The sequence below is a fragment of the Dipodomys merriami genome, unplaced genomic scaffold, assembly GCF_024711535.1.
Source record: "Dipodomys merriami isolate MVZ:Mamm:240054 unplaced genomic scaffold, mDipMer1.0.p SCAF_1519, whole genome shotgun sequence".
In the NCBI taxonomy this organism is placed as follows: domain Eukaryota; kingdom Metazoa; phylum Chordata; class Mammalia; order Rodentia; family Heteromyidae; genus Dipodomys; species Dipodomys merriami.
The window spans coordinates 72,024-78,023 of record NW_027202848.1 but is presented as its reverse complement, the minus strand read 5'-3'; the positions used below and the strand labels follow the sequence as shown (position 1 = coordinate 78,023).

Here is a 6,000-nt window from a genome sequence, read left to right as displayed (position 1 = left end):
CACTGGGATCAGGCCTGAACATGTAGTCTTCAAGGAAGGTGATGTTCCCCTTCTTCCACAGTGCAACAGAGTTACCCAGACCTGAGTTTTAATCCCAGCTCTGGCAGTAAAATGGGGAGTATTCGGACTAGGGTGCTTCCTTCATAATTTTTTTTAACAGAGTCAGAGGTTGAGCTCAATTTGTGGCAACTCTGATCAGTTCCGAACATCTTAGGCTGCAACCTCTGGACCTACAACCCATCATCGGATCCTAGGACCCCAGGGCTTGCAGGAACAAAAAAAATAGCAGCGAAGGGAAAAGAAAAGTTGCAGGAAGTTCCACCTGGCACTTTTATGTTCATTTTCCTTTGCATGGTGATCATGCTGGGTCCGAACTCAGCGGCCTGCAGAGTGAAGGTGACCTGGAGTGGCTGAAGGTCTGCTGGCTCTCGCGGAAGCCCAAGGGCATCGGGGTATCGGAGACCTCAAGGTCGAATCCAAGTCAGTCCCCCTCCATTGAGGGAATGGCAGGAGATCCTGAGATACTCTTTTCCAGCACTTGGAAGGGTCGTGGAATTTGATCAATCTCATCTGTGAATGAGTACTTTTTGCAGGATGCACCTAGGAAATGATAAGCAAGACTCATTGTGTATAGATTATTTTCAATGAAGAGTTGATGAAGCTTGACCATAATCATCACAGTCATGAAATGGAGGCATCGGGGAAGATCCAAGAATCGGTAGTCATGGGGTATATTGGATTCCATCACAGGTCGCCATCTCTCCTAATGTATGCAAATATGCAGACTACCTTCAGCTTATGAAGGGATGAGTATTGTGCTCTCCCTCTGCCACTCCTGGGGCTCAATCTCAGGTCCTGGGAACAGCTTAGTTACTTTTTAGCTCTCAGCATGGTATCCTCACCTTGACCCTTTCTCCTGTTGTGTTTGCTAAGCTCTAAGTTCCAACCACAACAGTGCCAAAAGCGGAATGCAGATGTGAGAATCCAATACATCCACTTGTTTTCCTGCCCTGTGAAAATTCTGGGTCTCAGCTAGGATGCAGAAGGCTTAAGCAATGTTACAGACATGGGAATTAGTTCTCATCCCTGCCAGCACAGTTATATCTCTCATCATAATCAATAAAATACAAAATGCATCCCTGACTAAGATACACAATAAAAAGAATAACTACAGTGAACACATGATGCATTCCAGACATGTATTTAAATAAAGATCATATGTTTGAAATAGGTGGGTATATGAATTTTACCAATGCGGGGGCTTCAATTCAGGCCCTGGGAGCAGACCTGACCTTGTAGTCTTCAAGGATGGTGATCTTCCCCTTCACCCACAGTGCTATAGTGTTACCCAGATCTGAGTTGGAATCCTAGCTGTGGCAGAAAAAATGGCAGTGCATGGGAGAGCTGAAGATGTCGGCTTCTGTGGTCAATGATCACAGAATGAGACTGAAATATTCTCTGAACAGCTGCATGATGTGAACCTTCTGCTCAAGGAAAAGGCCAGAATCTTTGATTACCTGGAGCAAGTAAACTCAAAATTATAGGAGGAGCTGGAAGTGCTCTGGACAACAGGAAGAAAGGAATCTGCAAGTTCCAACAAGCACTGGTGGGCATGAGGTACTGAAGAGACTTCTGGACAACTTGAGCTGACTGGTGAGCACAGTGAATCTAGAGAGAGACATCTTCACAGAAGACCTGAGCATTGAGAGGTCCACGTGGAAGGAGGAGGCCCGGCTGCTGACCCAGTGGATGAACGAACTGACAGAGGAGAAGGAGCAAAAGGGAGAGGGGCGAGGCAGGTGTTTGGCCTAGAGAACAGGCTGGAGGAACCATGGCCCATCTCAGGTCGAGTGACAGTTGCAGGCCCATGCCTACTGCACGCACATGGAGTTGAAAAACCGGGAGGAATAACTTCACATCCAGGTCCAGGAAAACCAGAGGCTCCGTCTCCAGAACCCGGAGCAGCAGTAGCAATGGTGGAGACTGGAGGAGAAGGCCAAGGATTGGCAGGAGATCCCTGAAACCCTATGATGCGCACATATGTGTGACGGACAGCTGGAGGAGCAGCTGGCCCTGCTGAGGGATGCTCTCCACAGGGTGAGCGGTGAGAAGGAGGAGCTTGGGAGCATCCTGGACACAGAGCAGCAGGTGAAGAAACACCTGCGGGAACAGCTGGTCCACACAGAGGAGAAGATAGAGGAATGGAAAGAAGTGGCTGAGATAGAAAGAAAGCCAAGCATCTCAGGACCAGCAGGAACAGTCTCTGGCCCAGCTGCAGGAGCTCAGAGCCACCTGTGAACAGCACAGCATCTCCAATTAGCGGCTGAGCTCCAAGAAGGAGGCCCTGCAGCAGCACCTAGAGAGGCAGACCCAACACCTGTAGCAGCTGAAGCAAGTGCACGGCCCGACCAACTGGGGAGACTAGGTGGTGCCACCAAAGTGGCAGGACACTCTCAAGTGCTTGAAAGCAATCAGACCACAGGAAGAGGGGCGGCAGGCCCAGCTGAGCTTCCTGGCTTTCCCTGGGGAAAGGGAAGTCAAAAACCCTGGAGAAGCAAAAGTTGAGGAGTCGACTCCCCCCATACACATGAACATTGCAGAGGATGGAGACATTCCCCAAATTGATAGGGATGTGGATTTGTGAGCACTCTTAGTGGCTGAAATCCACAGGGGGAAACTCCTGTAGTGGGAGTGGCAGGCCTGCTGTGGGCAACCGGTTCACCTGGCAGCTCAAGTGCCAGAGAAAGCTTGAGCCACAGGCCCTCCATCCCATGAGCTGGCACCACAGCCTGTGTGGGGATGGGAAGAGGGACACCTGGGTGTCCGAGAAGAAAATATACTTTGTCCACGACCTGCCTGATGAGATGGACTTCCATAGTCCAGCGGGTGATCCTCAACATAGATACAGCCAGCTCGGCACACATTGCACTGTTGAGGAGTCCCTCGTGGCATGTAAAGAGCAGATGTTCATTCTGGCTGAGCTGTGTCAGAAGAAACCTGAGCGTGTGTACCAACTGTCCTAGGAGAAGATGGAGAAGAGGAGAGAGCTGCAGGACCCGCTGTCACTCCTCACAGGGGAAGACATGGACAACGGGCTCCAGATGCCAGCACAGGCTGAGCCTCCTGTCGCTGCCGCCGCTTTGGATGCCTCCATGCTCCAGGGCGGGCGAAATGAGGGGGGAGCAGAAAAGTTTTGAAGAATTACCACTTCAACACAGTGTGGAAACTGCAAGAGGAGAGATCGAGGTTCCCAACCCCATAGAGGACTCCCCCACAAAGCACATCCTGCCGCGGCTGCCCCACATCTAGAGACACCCACAGCTCATGGGCTCAGGTGAGGAGCACTCCCTCCCTTTCTTCTGTAGAGTGATGCAGATGATGACTATGTGACATGACTCTTCAAGGCCTCAGCAGCCAACATATGTAGGTGGCCAAGTGGCCTTCTCTCAGGCCTACATCTGCTGGGTCATGGTAATGGTAAACTGCGGTTTGGGTAGGGCAAAGGCTTCTGGGAGGTGGCCCAAATTCAAGGGGCATCTAGTGGCCTATTGGTGGCCAGGGAAGAGGGCTATGTTACGCTTATCACAAAGAATAAATTGTTTTCAAAGGAAAAACAAGCCTCCAATAAAGAAGGCTGTGTGCTGAGTTATCCCAATGGGTGCAATATGCTGCATCCTTGAGAAGAGAAGAATGAGGAGAGTGCTGTCTGCCGAGTCCTGTAGACTGTTTGCTCTGTACTGATTTTCAAATGGTGCTGTGTGCTGAGTTCTTCCACAAGGTGTTATGTGCAGAGTCCTTCAAAACTATGCTATGTGCTGAATTTTTAAAAGGGTGCTGTACACTGAGTGTTTTACACAGGGTGCTACATACTCAGCCCTTCAAAGTGTGGTGTGTATGGAGTCTTAACACAGGGTGCTATTTGCTGAGTCCTGGGAAAGAGTGCTACGTGCTGAGTTTTTCAAAGCGTGCCATGCACTGAGTCCTATACACTGCGTGCTATGGACTCCCTCATTCAAAGGGTGCTGTGTGCTGAATCATCCCAAAGGCTACTATATGCTAAGTCCTTCAAAGGGCACATTGTGCTGAGTCTATTACTCAGGGTACTTTGTGCTGTTTTTTGAAGTATGCTGTGTGCTGAGTCTTCTCAAAGGATGCTATGTTCTGAGTCCTTGAGTCTGAGTATCTCTCAGTATCTCAGTCTCTCAGGCTCTCTCTCTTTCTTTCTCTCTCTCTCTCTCTCTCACTCAGTCACTGTGCACGTTCTTGATATGTGGAGTGGAAAGGCTTGGAGGAGTGTCTCCTCTAGTAGTGGAGCTGAGGGGAGATTCGATCCCCTGAGCAAGTGCTAGGGTTGGTGGGGAGTGATGAGCTGAGGTGAGGCGAATGAAATGGAAGGTAGAGTGTCAGATACAGAAGACAGAATACACCAACTGGACCAAAAAGTGACAGATATGGAAAAATCACTCAAATTAAACCAAAGGAAAATTCAAGACCAAGCAGATAATGCCAAGAAATTTAACCTTCGTATAATTGGAGTGGAAGAAGGTGAGGAATTCCAGAGCAAGGGAATGCAACACCTATTGAACAAGATAAAAAAATTATACACTATGAACAGGTAGGCTTCATCCCAGAGACTCATGGATGGTTTAACATACATAAGTCAATAAATGTAATCCAGCACATCGACAGAGCCAAGGTGAAGAATCACATGATTATCGCCACAGATGCAGAAAAGGCCTTTGATAAAATTCAACATTCATTCATGCTAAAAGCTCTGGAGAAAATAGGAATAGAAGGAACATTTCTAAAAACAATAAAAGCCATTTATGACAGACCAATAGCCAATATTATACTTAATGAGGAAAAGCTACAACCAATTCTCCTAAAATCAGGAACAGGGCAAGGATGCCCACTCTCTCCACTCCTCTTCAATATAGTCCTGGAACCCTTAGCCAGGTTAATAAGGCAAGAAATAGACATTAAAGGGATCTGCATAGGGAAAGAAGAAGTTAAACTACCACTTTTTGTAGACGACATACTATACCGTCACGATCCAAAAAACTCCCTCCACAAACTCTTAGAAATCATTAATCACTTCGGCAAAATAGCAGGATACAAAATAAACCCACAAAAATCAGTGGCCTTCCTGTATACTGACAATGTACAAGAAGAGAGGGAAATAAAGGGAGCATCCCCATTCACAATAACCTCCCAAAAAATAAAATATTTAGGAATTAACCTAACCAAAGGTGTAAAAGAACTATTTAATGAAAACTATAAAAAGTTAAAGAAAGAAATTTCAGAAGACACTAGGAAATTTAAAGACCTCCCATGCTCTTGGATAGGCTGACTTAATATAGTAAAGATGGTAATACTTCCAAAACTAATATACAAATTCAATGCAATTCCTATTAAAATCCCAATGACATACATCACTGAAATACAGAAAACAGTCCAAAAATTCATATGGAACAACAAAAGACCTAGACTAGCCAAAACAATTCTAGGGGATAAAGACAATATGGGAGGGCTATCCATGCCGAACTTCAAACTCTACTACAGAGCTATAATAACAAAGACAGCATGGTACTGGCACAAAAACAGACCCGAAGACCAATGGAACAGAATAGAAGATCCAGAAATAAATCCATAGGCCTACAGCCAGCTGATATTCGACAAAGGAGCCAAAGACATACAATGGAAGAAACACAGCCTCTTCAACCACTGGTGCTGGGAAAACTGGGTGGCCACATGCAGAAAACTAAAAGTGGACCCCAGCCTATCACCATGCACCAACATCAACTCAAAATGGATTAAAGACCTTAACATTAAACCTGAATCTCTGAAACTACTGCAGGACAGAGTAGGAGAAAAGCATGAACTAATAGGCACAGGAAGGAACTTCTTGAACAGAGTCCCAGGGTCACAACAAGTTGGAGAGAGACTCGACAAATGGGACTACCTTAAAATAAAAAGCTTCTGCACAGCTAAATCTATCGC

At 46.8% G+C, this 6,000-nt stretch overlaps 1 long non-coding RNA gene across 1 annotated transcript in view; it reads right to left on the bottom strand.

The window, feature by feature from the left end:
• Positions 1–387: 387 nt before the first annotated feature.
• Positions 388–6,000, bottom strand: part of LOC138827226 (uncharacterized) — a 30,365-nt gene continuing 24,752 nt past the window's right edge. The window contains exon 3 of the long non-coding RNA XR_011372019.1: positions 388–600. This is a non-coding gene — a long non-coding RNA (uncharacterized lncRNA). The remainder of the gene's footprint in view (positions 601–6,000) is intronic.